The 19,275-nt window shown below is 41.4% G+C and overlaps 2 protein-coding genes across 14 annotated transcripts in view; one reads left to right on the plus strand and one right to left on the minus strand.

The window, feature by feature from the left end:
• Positions 1–19,275, minus strand: part of LOC309637823 (cytidine monophosphate-N-acetylneuraminic acid hydroxylase) — a 285,683-nt gene that overhangs the window by 247,049 nt on the left and 19,359 nt on the right. For all 8 annotated transcript variants that reach the window (XR_014250836.1, XM_082413025.1, XM_082413030.1 and 5 more), the window contains exon 2: positions 770–890. The gene's annotated coding sequence lies outside the window, so the exon portion shown is untranslated. The remainder of the gene's footprint in view (positions 1–769; positions 891–19,275) is intronic.
• Positions 1–19,275, plus strand: part of CARMIL1 (capping protein regulator and myosin 1 linker 1) — a 323,524-nt gene that overhangs the window by 82,370 nt on the left and 221,879 nt on the right. The window lies entirely within an intron of this gene.

The raw sequence follows: 19,275 nt of genomic DNA on the forward strand, positions 1-19,275 counted from the left end.
TCTGGTGTCCATACAGGGCCTTCTTTAAAGGCTGGATTTAAATACTGGGTGGACCCTGTTCTAGGGAACTCTTCTTGTTCGTCCCAGATGGGGGAGCTCACTATAAGCTGGTTTTACCCGTAAGCCTGGCCCCGGGCGTAGATACCATTAGAGCAACGCTTAGTGTCTTGGGTTTTAGTTTTATTCTCAACCCATGGCTCATACTTGCAGTCTACCTAACAGTTGAATGTAATGCTGTATTTTGATTTTTTTTTTCCAAGTTAGTTCAGAAATTACCACAGCTGCTTCTCAGTTACTCAGATGCTTAAGACTCCTGTTTCCATGCTGCTCGGCTGCTGCGGTTTTATTAACACCACAGCTGTCTGGGTGTAGCTTCTACCCTCACCCCATCCCATCTGCCACCTCTCACTACTTCCTCACTTGCTGCTCTTCAAGGTGGCAAATTCCCAAATAAGCTTCTGACTTCTCACCCTTAAGGGCCTTAGGTTCATAGTAGCTTCTTTCACTGGGAGCACTTTTCTTCAGGTGGGACCCTACCCTGGGGTACTGCTGCCTCTCAAGGTCTGCTTTATATGGTAAGTGTTGATTCTTCCCCGTCCTTGACTTGGAAACTTTTGCAAGGAAAGTAAAAGGTGCTTTCAGATTAAGCAGCTGTGGCTCCCCGCGCCCCCCCCCCCCCCCATCCACTTGTTTTTAAAGCTCAAAATCTTATTGGAAAATAGGAGGGTTGCAGTCAAGGTTTCATCCATCTATGAAGGATGTCGCTTACCTTGGATACCCGTCTTCCTAAAGGTGTTTCCAGTCTTGGCCTGTTTCCATATGGGTAGCGTCCACAGGGAGCTGGTTTTCCTTGCCACCTCTTTTAAAGCTTATCAGACTCTCCCAGCAAGCTGTTATAGTAAGCAGAAAAACAAGCCCATTAAACTAAGAATCCAATGCCGAGTTTCTCTCTCGCTGCCAACCTCAGTAGAAAACAGTGACAAAGTATGTATGCATAAAATTACATGATGCATATAATTAAACACTTGAAACCAGCTCGATAGGGGACCTTCTTAATGCTTTTCTAAGTATGGAATTTTCATTTCGGAATGGGGAGCTGGATGCCTGCGTTTTATTTAATCCCTCATCTCACTGGTAAAGGAGAGGAGAGTCTTCATTTTGACCACAGCTCCATGGTTCCGTAAGAGTCATTTGCTACCCGTAGAGTAGACTGGAACAGACCTCCTCTCCTGTAACTGTGTTTATTTTTGAGGGTGTGTAGTCTGATGAGGAGCTCAGTCGTCAAAGATAAAGCCATGCCTGGCCTGGCTGTTCAAAAGAAGCATGGAAAGTAATTGTAAACTCTTTGTGTGACATGCTTGCTCATAGGAGTGAAAAATAGGGATATTCGGTATTTTGTACCATCCCAATGGAGTCTTGTAGTCACTCTGTGTGGGATGGTAGAGCACTAGGAGATTTGTCTGCCTCAAAGCTCTCCCACTCTGTGGGCTGTTCTAAGTAAGAAGTGGAAAGACCAAAGGGTAGCTAGGGGTTGAACTAGAGTTTTGGTCCACGAGGCAAGTTTCATTGAGTACCTTCTGGGTGAGAGTTAGAGTATCATTTAAGGACATTGGCCTTGGAATCACAGACCCCGGTCAGAATCCTGGCTCAGCCGCTTTCTAGCTGTGTGGCCTCCAGCAAATTCACCATTTTTGTCTTAGCTTCCTCACCTGTAAAGCTGGAACATGGTGATAATGCCTACTCATAGGATTATTTTGAGAAGTAAATAAGATGACGCACGCAGAGCATTTAGCATGGGGCCTCACTCACCGAGCGCTATTTGTTGTTAGTGTCACTACTGACCTACGTATGGAAAAAATACATAATGCGAGCCCAGTGAGGGCACGAGGCACATGCATAGTTTTAGGAAAGAGAGAGGGACTATCAGCCTGCTGTGGTGTGGATGGGAGAGACTTTATGGAGGGGCTGGGATTGGGGCCACCGTGTTGTACAACTCCGGGAGCAACCTTCACTCTGTCGTCTTTGTAAGCGGGTCCCTCTGACTGGTACAGGCGCACTGGTTGGGCTTTTGAATGGGACCATGAAGGATAGGTGGCATTTGGATGGATGGAAGAGGGATGAGGGTAGAGTTGGTAGGAATAAACAAGGTTCTTTCAGAGGAAGGTGAGGCCTCCCAGCTGGCAGGAGAGCTGTTTGCGCCGAGGATGAGTAGGAAGGCTTTGAGGCTCGAGGTGCTTCCGGGAATTTGCTGCTTTCCAGTTACAGAAAGCTGGGTGGAGTGAACCTTCTGGTGTAATGGATACAGGTCAGAGTGAAATGCGTGTGTTCTCTTCACACTGTCTTCACTGAGAGTTCCTTGTGTATGGCTAGGATTGCATATTCCCCAAAAGGCACTTTGCTGTGATAGCCTTTTAGTCTGGATAAGCCAATGTATCCAAACAAAATACTCCCTTATTTTCTCTACAATTAAAAAATTTTTTCTTTAACATTACTCACACCTCTTTCTCTTAAATGCCACATTTGCTCCATCTGTGAAGAGACGAAGGTGTTGTGTGCCTTGTCCCTGCTTCAATTGGTATAGCCTTAAATTGCTTCTTAACTTCTCTATGCAGTTTTTCCTTTCGTCTTCTTACCTCTATGAAATTTATTCTGCTCTCTATGGGCTCTCAAAGGCTTTAAGAAAACCATGGCATAAGTTAGGTGGCAAGAAAAAAATTTCCTTATCATTAAGCTTCTGTTTGTTTTTTTTTTCGAGGCTTGTCTTTGGTAGATTTCAATTTTGAGGATATAATAAAACCATAGTGGCCAGAAGTAAATAGCATATTCAATTAACTTGTAAATAACTTTAGTTCAGTAACCCTCCAGCTATTTTAAATGACACATTTTATTGGATATTAAGTATTACATGATGCCATAAAGCAGGGTCAGCAGACTTTTCCTATAGAGGGCCAGATAGCAAATATTTTAGGCTTGCTGGTCAGTTCTCTGTGGCAAGTCCTCAACTCTGCCTCTGTAGTATGAAAGCAGCTATGGACAACAGATAAATAGATGCATATAGCTTTTTGCAATAAAACTTTATTTATAAAAATAGATAGACTGCTTCAGAGAGTCAAATTTGGTCCACTAACCCTGCCCTAAAGGAAAGAGATTTTGTTGGATTGGAAAGGTAAGTGGAAAATTAAAAGTAGGTAAATCACAACATTTTCAGATAATTAATTCCACCAAAAGCTTGAAAAAAATTTTCTCCTATTGTTCGGATTAAACTTCATGTTTAATAATGAGTTTGTGAATAAACCCCAAACATCTTTATCTATAGTTTTTTTTTTTGAATCTAGGATCTAAGGTTCAAAACAAGCGTCTCTTTATTAAGCAACCATTTATTGTTTTCTTTGTACCAGACACTGTGTAGGTCATTGGAAATTCACAAATAATTTAGGCACAAACCTTTCCTCTAGGGAGCCACTGTCTAGACAGTGCATCGTTGTTGCCAAATAAGGGCCCATGCCTTGGACCACATCAAATTTACGGCTCAGTGTACCAAGGAACCTGCATCGAGAAAGAGACTTTTTTGGGGGGACACTCATCTTTTCTTTCTCTGTTGTATATCCAGTTGGGACTTCTGTATTTTTGTTTCTCTTTATTTGCGTGTTGTTAGAAAAAGTCTGCTTGGGCTTCCCTGGTGGCGCAGTGGTTGAGAATCTGCCTGCCAAGGCAGGGGACACGGGTTCGAGCCTTGGTCTGGGAAGATCCCACATGCCACGGAGCAACTAGGCCCGTGAGCCACAACTACTGAGCCTGCGTGTCTGGAGCCTGTGCTCCTCAACAAGAGAGGCCGCGATAGTGAGAGGCCCGCGCACCGCGATGAAGAGTGGTCCCCGCTTGCCACTAGAGGAAGCCCTCGCACAGAAACGAAGACCCAACATAGCAATCAATCAATCAATCAATAAATAAATCTTAAAAAAAAAATACAAAAAAAAAAAAAAGTCTGCTCAAAGAATTTACAAGTGGTGAAAATATTTATTTTAGTACTTGGTTGCCAACACTCTCAGTCTTGATAATTCAAGAGGTTGTGTGTTTTCCTGCCCTTTGTAGTTTTAAGTTAGTCACCTTACATCATTTTGTGAATTTTTGTCAGCTCTCCCCATCAAATTATAGACCAGCCCCACCAGACTGCAGAGGGTAATATGCTAATAGTATCGAAATACACAGGTGTAGAGAATTGTCCTGTGTCTAGTCACCTTTCCAGAGTGTTCTTTGGACCTGAGCCGTTCTGGCCCCTGCAGACTGGGTGGAGTTGTTGGGCAGTTCATGAAGGAGAAGGCTCTAAAGTCCAAGTGGGTGTGGAATGTGAGTTCTCCGACCCCAAGTGGTGTGGCCCATTGAGCGCTGTGGGTTGGCGCAATTGGACAGGTATCCGTGATTCTGATAGCAGAGGACCTTGGGAGCCAGGCTGAAATTTACATGTGATGGAATAGAGGACAGATAGAATGTTGTTCCCTAAGTAGGAGTATGGCATGAGGAGGTGATTCCCTTTTGAGGGATTGTTCCTTTTATCAACAAAATGCGAGGGGGTTGGAGAGAGAGGGAGCAGACTCGGCTTCAAGATGAGAAAGATCTGGGCTCAGGTGACTTTGGAAAAGGCTTTGGAAGAAAGAGGGCTTTCATCTCTTTTTACTTTACATAATTATAAAAAATATCCCAAAGATGTGCTTTAGTAGAGTTTATTGAGGTGAGAGGAAGCAGTTGGGGTTGAGGGAAGAACATTTAAAGAATAGAAATAAAAAGATACATTTTTACAAATACAGTTGGCAGAGTATGTCAATGATGAAGACACAATGAGGGAGTGAATATAAAAATATGTAACTGGCAGCGTTTTATATATTCCTCTATAAAAAATACAGAGGAAAGACCTCTTTTGTTTTGATGAAATAGTGGCTTGCTTTGAAGTAGAGGGAAATTCTACTTTGTCCCTTTGCGATCATGAAGGGTCAGCTGGTGGGAATAAGATGGGCTCAGATTGTGGCATTTGAGAGTGCCTAGGACTGTCTGTGTAAGGTTTTAAACATATATAGATGTAGAAGAAAAGCATCACGCCTATCTGAAGTATTTTAGAAATGGAAAACAAAAATAGTATATTGCAAAAGCACAATTTCCACAAATATATAACAATTCATAGAGAAGAGTATGATCTGCTTCTGGTGACATTAATCGAGCCACTCTATACCAGGTGGGATGAAATCAAAATTTAAATCTATTGTTAGTATTTTGGCATTTTTCCCCTTCAACAGGATAATCACTTTCTTATTTTTTAGTGTCCCAGTTACCTTGGAATTGAAGTCCTGAGATAGAAAACTATGACATATATTTAAAAACTTACTATGGAAAATGTCTTGAGAACAAATTATTACCAGAAGTTTTAAATATCTGCAAAAATAGAATAGCATAATGAACCTCCCATCTATTTTCTGTTTTTAAGATACAGAAATTCAGAGTATTTGTTTTCAAGAAGTGAAGGCTGATTGTCCCAGTGTTCTATCTGGAGACAAAGCCTGAAGGGCAGGAGCATGACACGGTGGGACCTTCCCTAGCCCAGCTCAGATGCAGCAAAAACAGCCCAGCTCAGATGCAGCAAAAACAGACACTCTTGTCTTTTGTCTGTTTTGCCAGTGTTGGTGCTCAGGTCCCCCTGTGGCCAGCAGCACTCAGCACCTGTGCCAAAGGTGATGCCTCAATTAAGACACTAACCAAAAACTTCCGGCCAGCGTTCTGGTTCTAGCTAAAGCTAGACTAACTAAATTCTGCAGCGCCAGCCCAGTGCACACCGGGTACTTGGGCTTCTGATAGCTTTCTCTTCTACAGGAGGGTGGGTTTGCACTAGTGTGCCTGTGGGGTGATGGTTGAGGCTGCACTGAGCCAGCCCCTGCCTGCTCTGCGCTGAGTGGAAGCCATGTGCCTGCATGGCACTGCAGGGGCATTGGCTTGTTTTTCCTTAGCACTGGCTGAAAATCATTTCTGTTTTTAGATTTGCTTTCAGAATGTTACCTCTGGAGCAGAGAATACACGAATGTGTAGCTACCACTTAAGCTCCCTGTTCTTAGTTTTGCCCATACCTCATTGCCCTGAGCAATTAATTGAAAGTCCCCAACAGGCAGTGCCTTCCATGATGAGTATACATTCTGTAATCATTGCTAATAATGGGGAGTATTTTGTTATGTAATTCGTTTATGGTTATTTTCGTTTCCTCCTGGCAAGTCTGAAATTATCCTCAAAAACATGGCTGCCTGGGATTTTTATGAATAGATGTAGTACTGTTTGATTTTTCCCATCCATTCATCCATCCAGGCCTCCAGTAAACATTTATTGATATCTACTGTGTTTTGAATACTTTACTAGATGCTGGGGACACAGTGATTACTAAAATAATCTTCCCTTAAAGAGTTCATAGGCTAGGGGGGGCAGTTAGACACCAAAATAGTTAGTTAACAGTGAGCTAAGTGCAGTGATAAAGATATGTGCAGCCTTTCAGGAGAACACAGTCAGCTAAGGCATCTGGTGGACGGAAGGGAGGAGAGGACACCATGAGGAATTTCACTCTTGTTAAGGCCAAGAGTGGTGAGATTATGGGCTGGAGATGTAACACGGTTGCTCTGTGACAGAGTCAGGTCTGTTCGGCTTGCTGATGAGGTGTGGGGAAGTCTGTGAAAGGGATCCAAGTAGCATAGCAACATAGATATATTTGTGTTCTGGAAAAGTCTCTCTTGTGTTTATGTGCAGTCTGGTTTTCAGGGGCCAGGGACTGGAAACTCAGGGAATGCTGAGGTGCCTGAACTATTCATTCATGCATTTCATTAAGTAAACCTTTCTCAGCACCTGCTATGTGCCCTGCTCTGTTCTAGGCACATGGAATATTCGTTCACAAAGGAGAACCGAAAAGAGAAATAGTAGTAAGATTCTTTGAAGTTATTAATACCAAATAAATTGCAGAGTTTGCTGTTCATGATCATGCCAAACTTTTGAATACATGCTTGTTTTATAAAGGAATAAGCTGATTTGGGGTATTTTATCTCGGATTTGAGCCACTTCTGTGGTGCAAATCAGTAAAGTTTTATTAAATCAGCTCTTGAGGCTTCAAAAGTTGATTATTCCAGTCTGTAGATTATTCTAGGCTGTAGACTCTCATTTTTCTGTTCATTAGCACCTCTACCAGAGACTGGGGAGGAGGGAGGAGAGTGAAACTTCTGTTTGACTTGCTACTTGTTAGCAGATTTGGTAAAGAAAGTGATGAGATTAATATTTCATATAAAAAATTGGATTGTAAGTTGTCTATGGTCTTGTTCTAGTCTGTAGTTCCTACTCTCTCTGAAGCCTGGGTAACTCCATGTCTGGATATATCTGGTGGGTGTGTGTCTCACACACTGAGGGGTCAGATTAACCTTGGAAATTTGGTTTGAGCAAATAGCCCAGGAATTAATATACTTTATTATTTTACCTATCACATTAATCATTTGCAGTATGAAATAAGTTACCCTGGTCTGATATAAGGACATGGAATTTATTTTGTTATTCCTCTGATCTTTATTTTTACTTGAACTTTGCAGGTATAGTTTAGGAGTAGGAATTTTAAAATAAAAACAAATGACAATTCCCTGAGGCCTTGGAGAGGTAATAGTACCTACCTCCTAGGGTCAAGGTGAGGATCGTATGGATTAATATAATCAATGCCTAAGGTCTAGCACTTGGTAAATATTATATAAATATTGGCCATTATTACTGATCTATATACTTTTGAAAATCAGTCGAACTTTGTGTGAAATTAATAAGCAACAGGTGAGAAGAGAATCAGGACAATACTAGATGATACAATATCTAGATAATATAAGACAATACAGCATATGGGACTAGATAATATAAAATTATATCACCTTTTACTTCACTAGCAAGGGCAGACTAGACGTTTTAAAATACTTAGGTTCAAGGAAAGTTAAAAGTGTTTATACTTGTAGACTTACGTTTGAAAAATTTTTACTACGAACTGAGGAACAGGTAAATATAGCATTTCGGCTGTGACTTTTCTTCAACAGTCCCCAAAATAATAATTCTGAAGAACGCATGCAGAAACATCAAAGTCTGTGACTAAATATTAGATAGCTCAGTTTATCGGGCACTGTGCTCACCAGCACTATTTCAAGACAAATGAAACATTAATGTAAATTGTTCTGAATTTTCTAAGAGATCTACTCTTCCTTAAATAGAGGGCGTACAGACTCTTAAATAGCAATATATATTCTGCAATTCAGCAGCTTTTCAAGCTACGATTTTTATAACCATCTTTTGGATTTGAAGATGCAGAATCTGGAATTTCTACTTTTGTTCAATTCAGCAAGCCTTTCTCTAGATGCAACTGGCAAAGATGTTGAGCACAACGAGAGGGAGGGACGGAAACTAAAGCGACTTGTTTCTTGGCTGCAGTGACCTCTAAGCAAAATGAACCAGCTATACATATGGATGGTGATGACTTTATAATTACAATTAGAATAGTTTTAGTACAAGAATGAGGCCTTGGAGGGAAAAATGTAAACATGTAGGCGTTGTATGAACTGGAGAATAATCACCAGTCGCCCCTTTTCCAGTGGGTAATGACTTCTTGGGCTCTGGCTATGAGTTGACAAATGGATTCTGTCATTTTGGATATCTTTTGGAAAAATGAAAAGGAAACGGGAAGCATATTCATAAGGAGAAAAAAAGAAGGGAACTTGAGTGGGTGGGCAAGTGGGAGCAAATGTCTCAAGTGCATGGAGCCTCCAGACCTTGTGAATCATGTTGTGATTGTAGCATCACACCTGTCATGTGTCTGCAGGTGTTTGGAAACAGTCTTGATATCCACGAGCTGATAAATGTTACGTTTGGCATTGTTCTCGAAAACTCTGGGAGAGCTAAGGCTGGAGAGTATTGAAAGGCCAGTGTTCCTTATGGTGATAACTGTCTTAGTTGAAAGAGCTGAAGTTCTGTGACAGGAATGACACTTCCTGTTATATTAATACTGCAGCTTTCCAAGGTATTTAGCCAGACAATGGCATTATTAGTTTTCCATCTTTCAATATGGATTTCTCCATTTATTTACGAGATAGGCTTTACCTAGAACGTAGGAACAACTAGCTGAAGGGGAATTCAGCTTTCATTCCTTTTTGCTGGGGATTTCCTCCATCACGAATGGGGAAACCCACACACCCATGTTTGCAAATTCAGCATTCATCAGGCATTTCCAAGTGCTTGGAACTGTACCATGCACTGTGCTTCTTTCATCTCTGGATACCCTCCCTACTGAAAATGTGCTGATCTAATTCAGAAGATAAGAGGAGGACTTGCATGCCTTATGTGGAGTCTGCTATGGACTAAATGTTTGTGTTCCCCCAAATTCATCTGTTGAAACCTTAATCCCAATGTGATGTTATTTGGAGGTGGAGCCTTTGAGAAGTAATTAGGTAATGAGGGTGGAGCCCTCATGATGGAATTAGTGCCCTTATAAGAAGAGACCAGAAAGCTAGCGCTTTCTGTCTCTGCCATGAGTGGATACAGCAAGAAGGCATCTATCGGCAACCAGGAGGAGGGCTCTTATCCAGAACAAAATTGACTGGTACCTTTAGCCCGGACTTCTCAGCCCTCTGGAACTGTGAGAAGTAAACATTGTTGTTTAAGCCACTCAGTCTAAGGGTATTTGTTATACCAGTCCAAGCAGACTAAGACAGGGTCTATGGGCAACTTTAAAGGAATCTGTCCTTTAGCCTTTCATTAAATGTTAAAAAATTATGGTATTCTCCATTATATATATTTTTTATAACCTCAAGTTATTTTTAAGTCAAGTGTTTAAAAAATGTTAGCTGCTTAAGTCTAAAATGGAATAATTGCTGGAGTTGAATATCAGTGTTTTTTATTCTAGACACTCTGAAACATGAATACTCATGCTGGGAATTCTTGAGTCAGCATGTGAAAAGAAAATGGCAGTGTCTGCCCAGTGATCAGAGACAGTTAAGCAGGGAAAGGCAAGCTAATGCTTGTATGGGCACAGCAGTGGAGCTTTCATCTGCCTTGTTCTCTGGATATAGGACTCATGATAATTACGAGCAGTATGCATTATCAGCAGAATGCAGTTCAGGAATTAAGAATCAGCAAGCTGACATCTGAGTTTTCTGCATAGAATTTCCTCTGTGAGACTAGCCAGTGGTGGTGCGTTAGATGCTAGCAAGCCATCCACTCAGTTGTTAAACAGATGATTGGCTTGTAATTTGTAAGATTTTTTTCTGGTGGTCATTGCCTAGTTAAAAACAAAGACTAAAATATTGCAAGAGTAGAGTACTGCAATAATAATAATAATAATATCCTAGATATGCTGTGAACTTTTTCCTAAAAATAGCCCCTGTGATTAGGCTCCCTGCCCTTTCACATTTGCTGTTTTGAGGTCTCATTTTCCAGTGCTGTAATGATTGATATTACTAATATATGTTAGTAGATTTGTCTCCAGGTTTCTCCTAAAGCTCTGGAATATGCCTGTTATTAACATTATCTGGCAACTTCTTAAAAGGGAGTTTTTCTAGTCTCTTTACATTTCTTAATCAACCAAGATGACTCTTTAAAAAGTCATAATTTTTGGCATTTATGACTTCGTATGTTTTCAAACATGTGGAAGAGCTTTTAGGGTTGGTTGCACAATTTGATTTGAAATAAATAAATAAAATAAAATAAATCCAATGGTGTACTTCATAAGAGATGTTTAACTAATTTAGAGGTAGCTTTTTGTACTCTGCAGGGAACCTTATATTTCAGTGATAGGCACTACTTATTCACTATTATTCACAAATATTTCACTAATGTCTTCATATTAGGGTAGGTGGCTGGTGGTATTACTGGCTGGTGGTATTTCCCACCAACAGGGCATTGCACTTCCCAGGTGATCTTTTCCGGAGAACTTTGATAATTACACTACCATACTTGAATGTGGAATCCAACTCTGGACGTTAAAGGATAAAGGGCTACTGGGTTATCTATCCCAGGATATTGGACAGATGATCACTGGAGAGGCAGTAGCTGGCAGGAACCCTAATAATCTTCTGTGGTTGGGCCTCAAGAATTTCATCTCTCTTCCTTCTCACACAGCTGCCTCTATGGTATTGAGATCTTACTCAGGATGATGGGTTGAATGAAGTTGGTCTGGAATTTCACTCTCTCCTTCAGAAGTGTTCAAGAATCATTAGAGCTTGACTGTTCAATACAATAGCCACTAACCACATGTGCCTGTTTAGATTTAATAAATTAATTACGAGATATAATTAAGTTATATTTAAATTAAAAATTCCTCTGTTGCACTAGCCACACTGCAGAGGCTCCAAAAGGAACATGTGGCTAGTGGCTACCATATTGAATTGCATTCCAAGTTCTTTTGGACACCGACATCTATGGAGATGCAGTGGCACGCCCCAGGTCACGTAGCTAGTTAGTCCAGAATCAGGAGTTTGCGCTAGTTTAGCAATTAAAAAATGTATATATCATGCAGCTCTTCAGTTTTGGGCATCATAACTTGAAGTGAAACGTTTGTCCCTGGAGTATTACATCCTTCTTCCAAAGTCTGTGAGAAAGACTCAATAATAGAGTTAGAGATTAGTTCTTACTACATAATTCTAGTTTTATAAAAATTTGTGATTCACCTTAGGCTGTGTCTCTGTGTGTGTGTGTGTGTGTGTGTGTGTGTGTGTGTGTGTGTGTGTGTGTGCGCGCGCGCGTACGCGCTTGCATGTGTGTACAGTGGTAGTTTGCCACATGTGCCATATATTGCTAATCTTGGTCTATATGATGCCCATCACATAGAGGACATGGGGATCTAGAATCACAGGGTATTGGAATTGGACAGGACTTTTGAAGGTATCTAGTTTAACCTTGCACATACTCTTGACAAGGCTGTTGATGGTGAGAGAACTTCTAAAAGAGTTCATTTCTTTCCACAACTTCTAATCTTGTTTTTTTTTTTTTTTTTAATATCAAGCTAACATGTTCCTTCCTTTAATTTCTACACATTGGCCCAAGTTGGCTCACAAAAAAAAGTTTACTCCCTCTGATATGCAGCCCTGTCAATACTTGAAGACTGTTTTCCTGTCATTCCTATGTCTTTTCTCCTATATGCTAAGTAGGCCTACTTCCATCAGCTATGACTTATGTGACATGTTTTGCAAACCTCTCACCATCCTGCTTGCTTCTGTCTGGACAAACTGCACAGGATGGCTCAGATCTGTGTGATTGAAAATTTCATCTTTCATTTGAATGTATCTCATGGCTAGTACTTTCGGAAAATCGCTTTCATTTGAATGTATCTCATGGCTAGTACTTTCGGAAAATCGCTTTCATTTGAATGTATCTCATGGCTAGTACTTTCGGAAAATCGCAAGTCTTTCTCGAGGGAAAAAAATGGCTACTATTATCCACCTGTAGGAAACATAGTAACTTAGTTTTTTTGGTGAGAAGTAATATAGTTGTCTGTAATAAATATGTATTACTTTTATAATCAGAAAATATTTTATAATTTTAATAAAAGTACTGTTTCTCTTTCCAATCACTATATTGGGTAGAGTTTGGATGTAGTGAGTGAAACAAAGAAATAATGTTCCCAGCTTCCCTCCATCTCTCCCTCCTTCCCTCGCTCCCTTTCTTTCTTCCTTCATCCCGTTCATTCACCAATCTTTGTGTGCCTGCTGTGTGCCAAGAGCCGTGGCACTGGGGACACAGAGGTGAAGGAGAGAGGTGTCTTCCTTGAAGAGGGCATAAATGAGTGGTAGAATTATTCTGGCAATTGGGAAGGATGCAGCAGAACATGCTGAATTCTCTGTGATGACACTTATCAACCACATGATCCCCAGCAGGTCTTTCTGTCTGTCCTTGCTTTTGAATTTCTGAAATGGGAATGGTCCTTGGAGTAGCTTCCTCCTAGGATTGTTCTAAGCCTTAAAATCAAAATGATAGTGCACGGTAGGTGAGACTTCTGTGAAGATCATGGCTATTCCTGTTGTGCTCTCATTGTTGTTACTGATGAATAATACTCTTTTGGAGGGAGGTCGAGTGACTAATTGCCCATGTTAATTTCTCTTTCTTTTTCACATATTTCTTCCCCTTATCCAGTTCTTTCACCATTTTATTATGAAAGTTTCCAAGCATATAGAAAGTTGAAAGACTGTTACAGTGAATACCCACATACCACTACCTAGTTTCTACCTTTTACATTTTACTCTGTCACATAATCTATCCATCCCTCTGTCATTATCCACTGTTAATGAACTTGTATTTACAGAGCTGATACGTGGTAGTCATTTTCTCTGGGAACTGGAGCCCTTCCCACCATGGTTTTGTCCTTCTTCCCAACACTGGTAATGATGGTTAGGATGATGACGTGGGTACTCAGCACAAAGTACTACATTGTTAACTCATTTAATCTTTATAATGATGCTAGTAGACAAGTTTTGTAATTAATCTCCATTTTATAAAAGAGGAAACTGAGGCACAGAGAGATGAAATGTGTCCCAAATCACACAACTAGTAAGGAAAAAAATGAGAAAACTGGTAATCACTCTGGTTAGGCTAGGTTTAAAAATATTTTTTTAATCTATAGAGTTAATGGAAAAAATTTGAGATACCATTTATGATCATGAAAAATAACCTCTGCGTTTGTCTTTAGCTGCTAGTTTGTGGCCACTGCTGTGTCAGGAGCTGGGGTTATGCAGGTGATGAAGTCATGGTCTTCTCCCAAGCCAGTCTAATGGACAAAGCCATCATGAGTTGTTGGAAGGATCAGTGTTTTAATATAAATAATTTTGCTGGAATAGTTAGAAATGAAGAATTTCAGTAAAGGAAAGTTACATTATGTATCTAGTTTTACTTCAAAGAAACCTTTACACATAGACGGTTGCTTTTTGGGGGTGTTTGTGACAGGATAAATGATTCCAGCAAATGAACACTACCTATTTGGAAGTGTCTTACTATTTACAGACTTATTTTCTTTCGCCTTAGTAGAGGAAAATGATTTTGGGGAAATGTATCCAAGGATTATTTACTTTACCCATAAAACATATTCTGATTAATGGTATTGTAACGTGTGCCTTAATTACACTTACCAAGGCATCTTATCACTTAAAAAAAAAAGTACTGTTCCTTCAATATGTTTTCCCTTTTATCTTTTTTTTTTTAATATATTTATTTTTGGCTGCATTGGGTCTTCGTTGCTGCACGCGGGCTTTCTCTAGTTGCAGTGAGCAGGGGCTACTCTTCGTTGAGGTGTGTGGGCTTCTCATTGCGGTGGCTTCTCTTGTTGCAGAGCATGGGCTCTAGGAGCGCAGGCTTCAGCAGTTGTGGCACGCGGGCTCAGTAGTTGTGGCGCATGAGCCTAGTTGCTCTGCACATGTGGGATCTTCCCGGACCAGGGCTCGAACCCGTGTCCCCTGCATTGGCAGGCAGATTCTTAACCACTGCGCCACCAGGGAAGTCCTCCCTTTTATCTTTTTCAACATTTTTGTTTCAGTTTACCAGCACAGCACAAAAAGTGCAAATTACAACCTCAACAGGGGCCAGGAGCCTCGCCCATGTGGCTCACATCAGTGAGTATGTGGACATGCTTCTGTGCCTTGCTGCTCCCAGGCCCATTGCCTTAGGAATGTACACTGTTGTGGCAGGGATGGGGTGAGGAGCACATTAGGGAGGGTGTACAGGATGCAGAAACAAGGGGCGGCCATGACACCCTTAATCAACATTGGTTGAATGGCAGAGTAAAGAATTTTTATACATCAAGAACAAAAGCATCCTTTGTGATAAATGCTTAGCACTACTGAAAATTTAGAAACTTCCTGCTCCAGGCTCATTGGCTTCTTTGGGTGGGGTAAGGCTTTTTTAAATTACAGTAAAGAAAAAAAAATCTAAGCTATAATAAACTATTTTCAGTTGACCCTCTTTGGGGCCACTCCTTTATCAGTATCTCTGTGAATAAGATTGTTAACTGAAGAATGCCTCTTCTAGTAGGAAATGAGATAATATGCAGTTTTGTTTTCATTTTTCCTGTTAAAGGATTTAAAAAGGTGTTTTTATTTACATGTAAGTAAAAATTTGAGAACCTCTTCAGTAATCACTCATATATTGTTATTTACTTTTTTGAATCAGTGAGCTGCCTGAGCATTGCAAGTCATCCTTATTAACATTCCTCTAAAGGTGCTGTTATAGGTGATAATTTTATATAGAGGATGGAGGAAATAAGAAAATTGCATTTGTCATCCTGTTGAGGTGAGACACTTGCAAGGGGAAGATAGTTTCTAGCAGGGTGATGAAGCCTGTTGTTCATGCTGTGGTGTTGACTATTCTTCTGGGTGGCTACCTTGACTGTGGGGGTCCTTGTGACTTCCACATGACCCAAATTCTAAATGCGATTCCGTGCCTCGCCCTCCTCCCAGAGTCTTTCCTGCTCTGTGGTTATTTCTTGACTGGTGGGTAACACTCAAGCCCTTCTTTATTTGAGATTCATCCCCTTCAGGGCATGCAGACTCCCGGTGAAAAAGCCGAGCAGATTTATTTTGACAGCACTTCCTGGAGGGCTTGCCCCATTTCTTTCCAGGAAAAATTAAAATTGCTCTGCCTTTTTAAAATATTTTTTCCTTAAGGACTGTCTATTTCATAAAAGCCACAGCATTATGAACAGTTTAATAGCAGGATTATAACATTGTTTTGAAAAGTCCTCACTTGGTCACAGAACTGAAAGAAAGAGCTCTTCCAGGACCCATTGCCCACATCCTTGCTTCTTCTTGGCTGTGTTGGGTCTTCGTTTCTGTGCAAGGGCCTTCTCCAGTTGCGGCAAGCGGGGGCCACTCTTCATCGCGGTGCGTGGGCCTCTACTATCGCGGCCTCTCTTGTTGCGGGGCACAGGCTCCAGACGCGCAGGCTCAGTAGTTGTGGCTCACGGGCCTAGTTGCTCCGCGACATGTGGGATCTTCCCAGACCAGGGCCCGAACCCGTGTCCCCTGCATCAGCAGGCAGATTCTCAACCACTGCGCCACCAGGAAAGCCCAGCATCCTTGCTTCTTAAAGCCCTGGGAGCAAAAGCGTCCCAGGAAAATCAGTAAATATCATATCTTAGTCTTTAGGTGGTTTCACTAACTCTCAGTAACATAAGTCTGTTTTTTGTTTCAATAGGAAGTTAAAGGAAGTTCTTCCTTAACCTAAATGTAGAGAATGATAGGGCCACAGGGTCCCTTAGAAGTGGTCTGGTCATACTCTGCAGAGATGAGAAAATGAGTGCATCAAGGCTAGGGGGCTCACCCAACGTGGAATAGCTCGTTAATGATTGCTGATCCGGTACTTTCTTCACTCCATGGAACCATTTTCATTAAGGTCTCTTGTCCCAAGCTGATTAACAATTTTCATGTAAATAGCCATTGATGAAAGAGGCTGGTGAGAGGCTTCATTGAAGAGGTTGTCATTCAGCAAACACTTTTGGGGGAGTGAGTTACCAAGATAAAGATGATTAAAGCCTGGTCCTGGCCTCAAGGAGCAAATAGTCCAGAAAAGTGTTTGAAGGCATGTTTACAGTTTTAAAGTTCTTTCTAGCCCAGTGATTCTAGCTCCTTTTTCCAAAAAATTTTTTGTTATTTTCATATCTCCACAAAAACAAGTGCCTGGTGGTTAAACTGTCATAAAAGGTGGGATACCAAGTTGTAGTGTATAGTGTCTAAGGAGGGGAATGCAGGCCGATTAGCCCAAGTTCACATCAAGAGAGCATCATCAGGTAGATGGTTGGAATAGAAATCTGGATGGTTTGGGGAAATGGCAGCAAACAGACCTTGGGGGGCAAGCACTCAACAGGAATGTGGGCAATTCTGAATGTGGGCTGGGATAATGATGAGTCTAAAAAGGAAGAGGGTAAGTGATGAAAGTTGCAGCTATAGGCACCAACCAAAGAAAGGGTCTTTTTTTTTTTTTTTTTTTTAGCTGCGTCACACGACACGCACAGATCTTAGTTCCCCAACCAGGGATCGAACCTGTGTCCCCTGCAGTGGAAGGGTGGAGACCTAACCACTGGACCGCCAGGGAATTCCCAGAAAGGGTCTTTTTCACGTGCAGTTTATTGGTTCCCGTGGAGGGACCATTTTTGGACACACTTGTTTTCTGTCAAGTGCACAGCACGGCATTCACTAGGCTGCTTGGAGAAGTGCTGCTTGGTCTGGGTAAAGGATGGTTTGTTGTCTGGCTTATCTCTAGTAAGTTGGCCGTCATCTCTTTTCCCCCTAATGTATTCCTAGGCTTTCCCTTACTCAGTGTAGTTTTCCTGGAGAATCCATGAAATTTGAAATCTTATTTTAGGCACTTCAAATTAGGCAGATATACTTTTTGCATATGCACAAATTTGAAATAAATTCAGCTTTATTTCCTTTTATTTACATAGCTGTGTGGGGGGGTGTGGGGGACATGTACACACCTTTTCCTGGATTATCATTTAATATTGATGCTGTCATTCGGCACAAATTTGGATGTTTTAAGAGTATTGGGAGGAAAAGGATTCGTTTCCTAAGCAATCAGAAAAGGGGTCACACCTCTGAATATTTACTGCAAAAGAGGCATGGCTGGAGGAAGAACTGTTTACAGATTAGTGAATGAGACTATTATAATGTTTTTCTGATGTGGATGGAGCTTTGCATCTCTAATAGTGAGACCCAGTGATATTCGTAACTAGGAAGAGCTTTCAACTAGGGATAATTCATTTGTTTGTGCTCAGAAATCACAGCCATCACATGCCTCTTTAACGACTCAGAGGCAACGGAACGCACAAATAGAGAAATTAGCACGTATATTAAAATAATGCATATTCCCCCCCTCCTCCAAAGGTCTCCCTATATAGGAGCGTCAGTAGCGTTCTCCATTTGAGTTAATCCTCTTCTTAATGTGAAGTGCTTAGGATGAGGGACCAGTGCATCTTTTAATTACCAACTAGCCTGTTATTAGTGGGAAGAGGCTGGTTTTTGGAAGCCTGACATTAGTGAGGCTCATTTATGTGATAGTCACATGCAGAGGACACAGGCTTGCTGTCTTCAGGTTAGGAGAGGGGAGACTTAGATCGGGCAGCTGCCTCCTTTCTGCCAGACACTGTGCTGAATGAAGTGTGACGTGGACACGCTCTTTGAGGTGCGTAGAAATTGTTGCCCGACACGAGAAGACGCTGAGGAGTAAATCAGGTGACTCACGGTTCAAGCACCACAACTTGGTTTGAGGTGGTGATGACAAGCACTGACAGTGAGAGGCTCACCCCACAGGGGAGCTGCTGGGAACACGGTGTGGGAACTGATGGATGTGGGTTCAAATCCTGACTCCTTTCAGTGTCCTTGGGGCAAGTTAAATTAAACCTCTCTGCGTCTAGGTTTCCTCATCTATAACACGAGGATTATGGTACCTTCTGTACAGGGTTAAATGCAATAAGGGAAGTGCCTCCCCATTCCTGGCTTATAGCAGACTTCAAAAATATCTCTCTTCCTTGCTTCCTCCTCCCAGGCAGTTCTTAAGAGGAAGAGTAGTTGTGAACTGGCATATCTTTTGATACGTATCTGAAAGATACTATATGAGTGGTCCAGAACGGAAGGCCAGTGTTTGCGTCTAGATAAAGCCTGGGTTCCCTGCTTGTGCAGGTATAATACAGACGGCAGGGGCTGCCCAGCTGCTGGGGTTGTCGTTCCAAATACATCTGCTAACGAAGGATTCTGGGCTTCCCGTCTTCACGCTCTGCCCAAATATGGCTGTAAACCTGCCCATGTGCTAGAGAAGATTCCTCGACAGCCGTGGTCCCTTTGACCAGGGATGCTTATAGGAGACCTGAATGGCCACCTTCTATTGGGGATGGGCGTGTATTTGGTGACTGGGTGCGAGTCAGGTTTCTGAAAATGGTTGCAAATTGGCAAGTTTTGTAAAAATGTCAGAGGTATCGAAACCAGATATCAAACCAGCCCTTGAACATTCAGAAAATATAAGAGGCTGGCTTCTAATGAGTGGAAAACGAAAGTTTCTGCTAACTTATTAAATTGGAAAATAACACTAATGAATGTGTAGGGATGGTTTGGATGGAACCTGCTCTGTGTATGTCCTTTATGTAATCATTAGAGAACCTGTAAACCAAATTATGCCTGGGGGAAATTTTAAATCCAATTTCAGTCAATTTATTGGTATGCTAGGGGAATTAAAAAAATGGTTTAGCTTGGCCTTACAGAGAGCTAT

Source organism: Balaenoptera physalus (assembly GCF_965194825.1).
Source record: "Balaenoptera physalus genome assembly, chromosome: 11".
Taxonomy (NCBI): Eukaryota; Metazoa; Chordata; class Mammalia; order Artiodactyla; family Balaenopteridae; genus Balaenoptera; species Balaenoptera physalus.